General features: G+C 48.6%; 1 protein-coding gene across 1 annotated transcript in view; it reads right to left on the minus strand.

Moving 5' to 3' along the window:
* The window catches only part of LOC144773802 (uncharacterized), a 3,430,469-nt gene that overhangs the window by 1,891,283 nt on the left and 1,526,702 nt on the right, over positions 1–12,484 (minus strand). The window lies entirely within an intron of this gene.

Below are 12,484 nucleotides of genomic sequence, written 5' to 3' on the forward strand. Positions count from 1 at the left end.
GGTTCAAGTGGCAGAGCTTAAAGAATGGCTGCCGCTCGTGTTTGTAATTCATACTCTTGGTCACCAATGCGTGGGGGCACAAGCTGTTGGTAACAGTCTTGCTGATTAAGCAAGACAGCAGTGGCGACATATGTAGTAGCAGCAGTTACACGTTCCAAAAGTAAGATTGATGATGACATCTTGGCAGCCTTTGCTGCAACAGAGAAGGGAGGTAATTACCCTAGAGGTTTCCCTTTAAATACTTTTATCATTTAAGTTTTGGTAAAGTTCCCTATTAATTAACAACGTTGGTGACAGATTGATTCCCAACGCGGACCTGCCGGCGTTCCAGAGCCTGTATATCTCTTACAGCAATGTTACTGGTAGCGCGGATTTTACAAACAGACACGAGATTATGTCCTTCATTGTGACATTTGCCAGCAGATCAAACCTTCAACTGCTGCGTGCCCGCCCCAGACACAGTTGTACATATCTAATAAACCACTTGGGTGTGTTTATTTAGGTCACTGCGGTCCTTTCTCCTCAGATACTGCGTATAAGTACATCTTAGTTGCAGTAGATTTGTGCAAACGCTTCATTTGGCTCTGCTGCAACGAAGTGCTGATCCCTGAACTCTCATGAGGGATTTGCGTGTCTTTGTGGGAATTTTTGCATGTGGCACCCTTCATTCGGAACAGGGTCCAGCGTTCGCCTCTAAGGCGTACAAGGATGCCAAGTCAAATTTTCGTCTCCATACAGACCTGAGGGTAATAGCCTTGTGGAGCAAATGAACCGTGACTTAAAGCAATCCTTGACAGCTAGGGTTTTAGGTACTGGCAGGAACTGGCTGGCCCATCTCTATAGCATTCAACGTGCACCGAATAATCTCCCTAGAAGGTCTCTGGGTGGGCGGACCCTATACGTAAAGCTCTTTGGCATCAAAATGTTTGTTCCCGACCTTGAAGGTCTAGACCTGGCGGCGTCATCCACACCCTTTGACTTAGATGATTATTCTGCTGTACTACAGAACCTACAAAAGACTTGTGACAGTCTTGCAAAATAACATTTGCCCTCCACAACTGATACTACACTTCAGAATCTGGTAGTGGGCTGGCTACCCCGAGTCAGTGACCTGGTCTGTGAGAAGGTGGGGAACAAGAAGGAGTTTGGCCCCTCATATTGTGCACCAGTTCCTGTGCTTGGCGTGCAGGGTACAAGAACAGTAATTTTACCTCCACTTCCTGGTTGCAAGGAAAACAGGTACATCTCCATTGACAATGTCAAACTACACCGAGTGGCCGATTCTTCTTAGTATGATACCTGCGGTCTTTGGTCCAGAAATGCTGAGAAATTCTGTTTTGGCTCCGGCAAATACCAACAGGTCAGACGTTGCCATCGAGATGCATACAGTTACTAATCCTTTATTGAATCCACCGGCTGGTGATCTCCTTGATGACACTGAGTATACTTACCCCATAGATGGGTCGTTGCACGATGTGCAAACAAGTGCTGTTAATCAGTCACGCTTTTCATTTGACACTACCTCTACCACATCAAAGTCCCCATCAAAACTTTCTGTTTTAGCTGTTTGGTTTAAAAGACATTTTTTGATACCCCCTTTGAATTACATTTGGCTGGTGCTTTTTTCAATTTTTTTGTTCATGGCAATTGGTTTTGTACTTATGTTTTTTCGTCTAGTAAATGGACATTATGTTAAAGGAAGAACTTTAATTAGGCTAATTGATGGAACTTTGGCACCCCACTCCTCATCACACAGAATAAAAAGGGACCAGACTTTCGTAAATATCACAGCTTGGCCTGTCTTAGATGGGATTGTGTGGGATGCTGTCAAATTTCAAATTCACGGCCCAAAAGTGGTTATAAATGTCCCCAATGTACTTTGTGTTTCAATGGGGATGTTGTAAAACAGAACATACGCTCTGATAATTGGGTTGTCCAAGCCGTAGAGGCTTTGTTTTCTGATTTGAAATGTTATGCTGCTTTTGATGCTGAAGATTTGTACTTAGATTAAGCTAATTATGCAGACTTATTCCGCTACCACCACTATCGCAATCATTTTCTACATAAAGCCAACAGCTTTAGAAAATTAGTTAATTAAACACAGTGGGAAACTCTTTTGAAAAAGTTTACTTATTTTACTGATTTTAATCAATCCAATCCTAACGCATTTTATTTTAAGATGACTGAAAAGTCCTCTTCCAAAGTAAGACTCACCCACACAAAGTTACTTTGTTCGAAGTCCTTTATCGATCAATTAGCTATAGGTGGCTATGAGCTGTGGAAAGATACTATTGATCTTAAATCTGTTTGGGGTTCTAAAAGCTGGCAAGGCACTGAAGCTCTGCATTGTGCATGTCCCATCCCGAACCACATGTTGTTTTTGAATTCTACTGTTTCTCAAACTACTTGCTTTGGATTAGCTACGTCTACAAAATTAAATGCTCCTTCCATTCCTGATTTGGGAGAATGCCCTACATGGTACAATCACACCGATAAGTCCATTGATGAATTGCAGTCCCTATAACTAAATTCCTCTTTTAATATTTCCAGCTTGGATCCCCAAGGTTGGCTATTATGGCAAAAAGGTTCAGATTCATGTCAACATTGCTTTCTGGGTCTGACCCCTGGCTATACACAGGTTAGGGTGTATCCCTGTTTTGCAAGTGACCATTCCCGTTACTACCTATTCGGTGGGCAAATCATTTCAGCACAGGCACAAACATTCCACTTTAGCGTCAGTTAAACTCCATTTGTCCAAATTGACTGACAATGTTGATTTGAATGACTTTGTTAAAGGTCCTGCAGCAGGCAGGTCAAAAAGACGGATATATGCTATTTGCAACGAACTTTGGAAACTCTCAAATTGAAGCTGCTTCTAGATTACGTGCTATTGATCAAGCTAATTTAGAAAAAGTGCTTGCAGTTGTGGATATAGCATTAATACCCTTTCTTCCTGGATTTTCATATTAGATGATATTGTTTCATCTGTTGTTGATATAGTCCAGGATGAAGTGTCTGTTTTGTACGACGGACAAAATCAATTACGTTCCATTATGCAGTTTGCTTGGACATTGCAAACTTTAAAAGCTGGTAAAGTGCCTTGGGACTACATGAATGCCTCTTCTCTATTTTTACCATTTAATTGAACTGTAAAACAACAATGTATGTCTATGAAGGATGCTGCATATTCACTTTTGCAAATGGAAAAGTTAGAACTTTTACCATTTTCTGTTGCCGAATCCAATTCAGCAGTCTGGCTCATTCATGGGTTAATAACACTGCCCTTCCCCTTGTTTAAATTTGATTCATGTATGAATCACTATGCCATAGGCAGTTATGAACCTTTGGGAAGCGCCTATCTCCATGAAATGTGGTCTCTGCCATTCACCTATAGATGACTGAGGGAGGGTAAAGAACTTTATTTAAAGGGTGAAGATTGCACTTCAACACCTGATCACTCGTTGGTTTGCAGGAACATACAATTGCGCGGCTCATGTAGCACGAATGCTCTGAATTTAGCCCGCATTTTAAAGGGTAATCCAATCCCAGCAATAACACCGACTTTCAGGTTGGTAGCTATCGGTAGCAATTTACTTTTAAATAATTAAGATTGCTGCGGTATGCTGGCAGGGATTCGGTACATTGTGACTGTTTCCCAACGTGTAGTCTGCTGTAAGAATGTGCTTTTCCCGCCTCCACATGGGAAGCTCGATGTATCCATCTGGCCTTTCATTCTGACCTTGAAAGCAGAGTTCAACAAGATGAGTCGAATAAGGGCTCTATTAGCCCAGAAAGAAGTTGCTCTTACTTCTTCCCGTGAAACATTTGTCCTTCACGTGGCAAACACACGCACCAAGGTAAATGCCCTTTTGAACACTGATCTTCCCCTGCATTTCGGTCCTTCGATTCAGACTATATTTAATGCCTCGTCGACCACAGGCTTGGCGCACTTTTTTACAGTAGTAAGTTTGGCCTCGTGACCTCATTCCAAACTATATTTGGTGTGATACCAGCATTTTTTCATTCCATTTCTTCCAGCCTCTCCGGCGGTTTACCGTTAATTTTCGCCTTGGCTGCCCGTGTGCTGCTATTAATTTGCTTGCTCTGAAATGGCTGCAGTCTGTGTCACAAGACAATCTGCCCTGACTGCTTCAGCTTCGCAACCGGATGCTCGAATACTATGAAACGCTGACTGGCTACTTTAAGTGCAGCCACAGGATTATCCTTCTGGTTCTCATACTTTACAAGCGTGCAGCCTGTCTTCCATTGCTTGGATTGCTGTTTTGAATGAGCTCTGGATTTGTGTCTCTGCAATACGGTGTCTCCTAAACCGGATTATGATCAGCTGATGAGTACCATAGTTGCTCATCAGTTGGAATGTTCTGACATCGGGATTATGGCCTGTGCAGCGGTGCAGGGAGTCCTAGGAAATTGGAATATATGTGCGGCGGCACATGACTTCCTGGCACGCAGCTTTATAGAAGAACATCTGAGTTGTCCTCTGATTGTGCTAGAGGCTCCAGTGATTGTAGAATATGTATGTTTCTTTCCATTACTGAATTGGATGGCTGAAATGTTTTCTGATGAGAACAATGACTTTCTATTGGAGGCAGTTGCAACGTACTGTGCCTATACGCTGTTGGATTAAATTGGCATGGATAGAGTTTCGACGTGTACTGTACTCGAAAACATTTTGTTTAACTATTTTTGCCATTTCCATGCTGGGCAGTATACAGCCTGCCTTGGTTTTATGATTTTTTAGATTACTACTTTTTAATTTTTTTACTCCCATTTATCCAGTTTGGCAAATTTTGAACTTGATTCTGTCTCACTCGAACTTGAACTATGCGTTCCAAAATCGCCTCCCTCCTTGTGAGTGTTCCGATCAAGGGAGGGTGTAGTGAAATAGGACCCTGTTTGCAACCATTGCTATGTTAGCATAGGCTTATTAGAAGTGTAAACATCATTTTACCTTTTTGCAGCTTTTGCACACGACACTGCATGTAACTGTTGTTGTAAGTTAAACTGTTTGGATTTGTTCACATTAGAACAGCTTTTTTTCAACATCCCTAGACTTACATCGCATCCTTAGTCTGTACAGTGAGTGCAGATGCCTCCAAGGTTACCACAACAATGTTAGCTGCTATTGGGACTGATCGTCCCACGCTCTAGACACAACATGCACACAGCTGTAGCTAACTGAAATTCTAGCGCCTTTCATATCACACTGCATGCATGATTAGGGTACTTGGAGAAAATCCTTTTCCAGTGAGAGAGAGAGCTTTTGCTGATCCTGATGGGATTCACTTCTGCTGATCTTGGAGGTAAGGGGTCCCCCATTCAAGCCTAAGAGACCTTCTATTATTATAAAACCTAGTTCCTAGCTGGGGAGGGTTGTACACAAGGCACTATCGGGCATATGCATCAACATTCGGTAATACCTGTGGGTAATACCGAAAAATAACGACTCGCTATTATGAACATGCAAACCGCGATGCATCAAACTAATCGGTAAAAATTACTGAGTCGTTAATAATCGCTAATAAATAACGATTATACGCCAGCGAGAGTAGCAAAAACCGAATTCGGTAATACCGATTCGGTATTAGTGAATCCGGTATTAGCGGATTCGATATTAACGAAAACGGGAAATTTACGCGATGCTTCGGAAGCAGGCCGATGACATCACAACCAGGAAGTAGGACAGCCACGCTGCATTCAGTGTTCGGAGTAGCACAGAGGAGGAGGCAGAGCACAGGAGCTGAGGACCCTGACAGAACCAGTAGCAACCAGGAAAAGGTAAGCAGGACAAGATGGAGAAGGAGGCCCCCCAGCATGGAAAGGACACACCCCGAAAGCGAAAACGGAAGTTTTCAGATAAGGAGCTGGAAATCTTAATAGAGAGTGTGACCAGCAACCATGACCGACTCTTTGGAAAGTTGTCACTGAAGGTGCCAGAGGCTGAAAAAAGAAAGATGTGGCTGCGCATCAAGGACAAGGTGAATGCCTGCGGAGTCACCCACCGCAGCATCGACGACCTAAAAAAACGCTGGTACGACCTGCGTAAGAGGGCCAAGGAGAAGATTGCGCAGAGAGTCAGGGATGCTGCTTGCACAGGAGGGGGCCCATCCAATGTGACGCCTAACACAGACCTGGAGGATCTAGTGGAGGCCACCATAGAACGGGAAGCTGTTGTGGGGGTCACAAGTCTGGACACCTCAGGTGCTGCGGAAAGAGGACAAGGTAAGAAGCATGGCAGCGTAACGATGCAGCGTGTACTAAGTCCCTGCCCAATCCCCCATGCCAGACCCAATGCACATGTAGCGTTGCCCTAGACACACACCCTCACCACTGTGTTGCACCATGGGAGATGTAGCCAATACATGAATGGGTGCATGCCTGAGCCCAGAGATGAATACAGCAGCCAAGGGTCAAATGTCAGTCACAAAAAGTAATTTATTGTGAGATGCCACAGCTATTGTCACATACTATACCATGATAATAACTATGCACTGTTTCACACACAGATGCATCCCCCATCGATTCTGACGACAGTGGCCGCCTTGTCATCTCGGAGACGCCAGAGTTGTCAGATGCGGAGTGCTCACAGGGAGCTGAAGTCATGTCCTCCCCTTCACCACCACGGCGGACAACACCTCCACCGTCCTCGCGGTCCAAGCCAGCACCACCACCACCACCATCCTCGCGGTCCAAGCCAGCACCACCACCACCACCATCCTCGCGGTCCAAGACACCACCACCACCACCACCACCTTCCTCGCGGTCCAAGACACCACCACCACCACCACCACCACCAGTGCGGGCCACTCCGCAGTGCCGCAGAGCAGATGTTGCCGCCCTGTCCGTGATGGAGTCAGATCAATGTTCATCACACCCAAATGTTCCACGCCAGGCTGTCGTCACTCCAACCAGCCAAACTGCAGGCCGACAGCGCATCAGGCAGAGGGTTGTGCCCCCGGGTCGGGCTGCTGCAAGACCGGTCGATCTGTCCGAAGGGTACGGAGTTGTGGAGACCCGGATGCTGCGTGTCCAGCGCCTGCAGGGGAGACACATGGGTGCCATGAAACTCACCATGACAAAACTTTGCAACAAACTTGGCAACATGACTGACGCTGTGCGTGAGCACACCACTGCTGTATCTGCCGGCAACAAAGATATCAAGCTTTGCCTGCAAGAACTGACACGTGCCATAGTCGCAGGCCAACAGAGTGAGCGCCGGCGTCACAGGCAGATCATGCTGGCAGTGAATACTACTAACAAGGCCATCAATAAGCTGTGCAACAGCACGGCTGTGCTGTCCCGCAGGTCCGTGTCCCTGCAAGTGGAGCTAGGTCATTATTGTGGGGATGTGGCAAAGGCCCTTGAGAGGGTGACCACTGCAGTGGAGCAACTGCAGCCAGGGTCAGCCAGTGTCAGCAGTCTGGGAGCGGAAGAGGGGAGTGAGGCAGCCTCCAGTGTCAGCAGCGTCTCCCTGCCGGACACCAGCGTGAGGAGGCGCAGTGGCCGCAATGCAACTGCCACTGACTCCCATCGTGTAGAACCCGAGGAGTCACAGGACAAGAGACTGGGGGTACGCGGCAAATGGAAGTGAACATGTGGCAAAGTCACACTGTCCTTGGTGAGGTAACCATAGCCAGACCAAAGTGCCGCACGCGTCACCTGTTCTGAGAAGGGACAGTTATAGTTTTAATTTAACTGCAGCAGCAGCATGTTTGTGTTACGTATTTCTACACCAGTCAGGTGTCCATGCCCATTAAACCCTTGCAAATCTGTTCCTGTTGTCAAGTCACTCTCTTACCTGTCTCAGAAATGATTCCGTGTGATGTATGTCCGCCTCCTTTGCCCTTCAGCTGTGTTGGGCACATGTGCCTGTCGGTGTTGTAGGGGGGGTTGCTGGGCACGTAGTTCATCCTCTCCCTCCACCTCTATGTGTATCCCCCTGCGCGTGGCGATGTTGTGCAGGATGGCACACACAGCAATGATCTGGCAGCAGGTCACTGGGTCGTACTGCAAGGCACCTCCAGTCTTGTGCAGTATTCGGAAGCGGCTCTTGAGGATGCCGAATGTTCGCTCAACCACATTCCTTGTGCTGATGTGTGCTCTGTTGTAGCGCTGCTTTTGCGGGGTAGCTGGGTTGAGATAGGGAGTGAGGAGATATTCACGCAATGCGTATGCGCTGTCACCTGCAGGATGGGGAGAGAATGGTAATCAGCATGAATGAAATTATACATGTGGGGATGGAGTGGATGGGGAGTACGATGATGCAGCTATATGTACCTAGTAGGTGTCCCTCTCCGAATTCACCGTTGATCAGGCGCCTGTGGAGGCCACAGTGACGGAAAATGTAGGCGTCGTGTGTGCTCCCGGGGAATTGCGCTACAAGGTCCGTAATGATGAACTTGGCATTGCACACCACCTGCACATTAATAGAATGATATGATTTCCGGTTGCGGAAAATGTATTCGGTGGCTGATGGAGGACAGATGGGGACATGCGTGCAGTCAACACACCCTATGACATGGGGGAATTGTGCCACCTGGTAGAATTCCCTTTTGGTGCGGGTAAGCTGCTGGGGGGTTCTGGGGAAGGTGATGTGGCGATTAATAAATGTCAGCATGGCCTCTAGGAACCGGTGGAAGAAGCGTGATAAAGCACTTTGCGACACGCCTCCTGTCTCAGCTATTACCCCCTGGAAGCTTCCAGATGCAAGCAGGTGCAGGCAGCATAGGACCTGCACATGGGCTGGTATGGCGTTGGTCTGACGGGTCTCGTGCTGCAGTAATGGTGCCAGGTCTGCTATTAGGTCCATTATCATGGCACGGTTGAGTCTATACTTGGCGTACACCTGTTCCTCGGTCTGCCCCAGCAAAGTGATGCGCACCCTGAAGATCCTGTCCTGTATCATCCTCCTGCGCTGGGCCTGGGCGTTGATCCTCCACCTCCTAGCAAGCACGTAGAGGGCAGCCATTTTGGTGTACATGTGGGGTTTCCCAGGGCATTTATGAAGGGTTACTGATTGTCAGCACCTGCTGATGGGGTTAGTTATTTTTTTTCTGTCCTTCTGTTAACTTTACCTCCTGATTGTGATTCCCCTTATTTTGCTCATGCTAAATAGCGATTTTAGGGATTTCCGGTATTAGCGACTGTTCATGCATACCATTTCGATTCGTTATTGCCTATTCGGTATTTCCGAAGTAAGCTTTGGGGTTCGGTATTTCCGAATGTCTGTTTAACGAATCGGTAATTAACCGCGGAGGATTTTAGCGGTTCTTTATTTTTTTCCGATTTTTTGTTTGATGCATTGCATTTTATGGTTTTGCGTTCGGTATCGGCCTGTTTTACCGATTCGGTGTTTTACCGGGAGGTATTTTCGTTGATGCATATGCCTGTATATGACCTGTGTCCACTATCATTATAATATGATTTCTCCCTTTGTGTTTTATGAAATTGTAACTTTGCTGACCGTATTATTTTTAATCATATGCCTGCTTATGTTAGCAAAAATACTGCATCTTAGAGCACATCGTCAAAATAAACATTTTCAACTTTTCCGTGTCTCTGTTTTACTCACGTTGTGGACTGGTGTGAGAATAACAAACAAAAGACTATTCTTGATTCCCACCCTTCCTGAGAGTATCCTAAGTCGCATGTTCTGGGTTGTCTAATCATTGGTACCTTTGCTATAGGACAGAGAGCTAATGAGTCACTGATGCTAGTCGGTTAGGGGTTCTAGGTACTGAGGTGAGTTTTTTGGTTCACCAAAATTCACTGAAGTCCTGGGTCTCTGTGCACAGTTCTGTGTACGAGCAGAACCGGCAGTGCCGGCTTCTAACACGACCCATTTCAGGGTCACGGTCCGGATTTAACTCACCTCTAGATCAACTAAAGACTTAGATTGTAAATTACCCCCTTCCGCATGATGACCACCTGACTTACAGGAAGGCAGGGAGAGGGGTAGGTTGCAGTCAAGACACCGCATACAAGACTGTAAGTATAGCATCTCCTCTAATGACCAGAGTGGTACGTGAGTACTCTGCAAATAATATAACAAACTGAGCACCACTGCTCTATCACAGAGACTTTGGCAAAGGTAGCACTCACCGACAGCAGAGCGTAACATTGAGCTCTGACAACACAGCATGGTATTGCATGATATGACAATATGCAAAGACGAGGTCTGCATTGGCTGCGTTGTCTACAGCAGTTTATTTTAAACAGAACAACTTGTTTTGCATTGTCATTTGTTTTTTATCTTCTTATGTGCACCTTCTTCTCTCCAGGTTGATTTATGGATACCTACTAGAGTGAGCATATTATAGACACAATTGATCTAATGCGTCACCACCGTGGATACATAGAACTATACTCTAAACACCCACCCAAAACTATAACAGGGCACTACTTGCATACATTTTGGTCCTGAAGAAACGCTGTGGATCCATTGTGGACCAATAGGGTGTGAAACATGTCGACCTGACTTATGACACTCCAGCGGTTCATTACATTTTAGACACCAGATAGTGGCACTTCCTAACTTTTGGGCCGATTCACACAACTAATCTGAGATACAATCCTAAACTTACTACTTTGGGTAATCACAGAAGGCATTTAGTAGTAGTAAAGTTAGGACTCCTAACTTTACTACTACTAAATGCCTTCTGTGAATACCAAAAGTAGTACGTTTAGGATTTGATCTCAGATTAGTTGTGTGAATCGGCCCCATTGTGTGCACTATCTTGACTTGGTTAGTAATCCTACCAAAAGAACCTTGAATAAAATGTAGTTTGGGGGGCGTGGCTTGAGGCGTCAAGATGGCGGTCGCACTCTGAGAGTGCTCCGGACCCCCTCCGTCCTCCGCCTCGCAGCCACTTCTATTAGCCTGCATCTAGCTCACCCACCTACCTGCTGTGGATCCCCGTCCTGCCTGCTGTCCCCTGGTGTCCTTGGGGAGCCGCTCTGCGTTTCTGCTGCCTCCGAGGAGCCACTTTCTGCCTGTGGCCTGGATTACCTAAAATGGCGGCCCCCACGATGTCCTGCCCCGGGGCCTGAGATGCCAGCTCTGGAGATCCGGCGCATTTCTTCGTGCGGCTTGTGAGTCTGGCTGGCGGTGGTGGAACACCCAATCGATCGCCCTTCCCGCCCTGGAACCGGGGTTGCGGTGGTACTGGGATCCGAAGGCAGCGGAGGCACCTGAGGTTGGGTGAGTGGCACACCGGCCCCTGGAGTTGAGGCGGCCGCCAGGAGCTGTCGGGCCGGCTGCGGGGCTAGGGCGGTGCGGACACGACCCCCAGCTGTGTCGAGGCGGATGGTGCGGCAGACGGTGGCGGCTGGGCCGGCCTGACCTGCGGGCGGCCCCACGCTGTGTGAGACCCGCGTGACAGCGAGGCCTTGGGGACGCGGCTGCCTGGCTGGATGAGGGAGTGCATGAAGCCGGGTGTGGCCTGACCTGCTCTTCGGGGGCTGCGAGGAGACTCAAGAGATCAGCTTTGTGTCGCCTCCCCCCCGAGATTGACTGTGGGAATACCGGGCGGGCGGAGAGACTGTGAGCAGCGGTGGTGCCTGGCCGGATGGACTGCCCTAAGGACCTGAGGTCACTGCACTGCCTGCTGGAAAAGCCTATGTGCCTAACTGTGACCCTGTGGGTGACTCCTACTGGGCACCCTGATTCCCCCTTTTGCCCTGATACAGCTGTTCGTGCCCACCGCCACTTTGGGGTGTGGTGGGGGGCTGCGTGCTGTCGGACCCACCAGAAGAGCGGAGCGGCAGGCCGGAGACTGTCCTGCGATCCCTGAGGGCGGGCTGCCTGGCCCACTGCGGGGTGTGACACCTTCATTGCCTGCCCTGGCACTGGAGGGGCGGGGTGCCCGACTTCGAGGGCCCTGCCGGTTCTCCGACCTGCCCTGGACTAGCTGCCTGGGGGGCCCGCTCCTCTCTGTTGTCTGCGGGCCGTGGGGTGCGCTGTGGTTCGGTGTGGGGGCAGATCTGCTACCGTGTCGGGTGGCGCGTGCATGTGCCTGCCCCACTTTTTTCTCCATTACTGTCGGAGGCTGAGCCCCCCCTTCCTTCGAGGCTGATGAGCGGGAGGGGGATCGGCCGCCACATCGGGTGGCAGGGGCGGCGGCCGGGACGCAGACGCTGTTGCCCCCCTCCGGCCTCCCTACGCTGATTCTCCAAGGATATGGGCCGCACCCATACCACCCAGAACCCCAACCCCCCACCCCAAACAACATTGGATCAATTCACCAGGTCGGACCGAGACCCTGGTGGTGAGGCCCCGACTATGCCTGGGCCCGCCGGGGGGGACATCGACACCATTCTACATTCGATAAGCACGTCACAGGCCTCAGTAGAGAGTAAGATTGGGGAGGTGAGGGTGGACGTGGTCCTTATCTGGCAGGATCTCCGTAAAGCCACGGCCCGCATCACCGAAGCAGAGTCCCGTATCTCCACGGTCGAGAACGAC

Source organism: Lissotriton helveticus, chromosome 8, assembly GCF_964261635.1.
Source record: "Lissotriton helveticus chromosome 8, aLisHel1.1, whole genome shotgun sequence".
In the NCBI taxonomy this organism is placed as follows: Eukaryota; Metazoa; Chordata; class Amphibia; order Caudata; family Salamandridae; genus Lissotriton; species Lissotriton helveticus.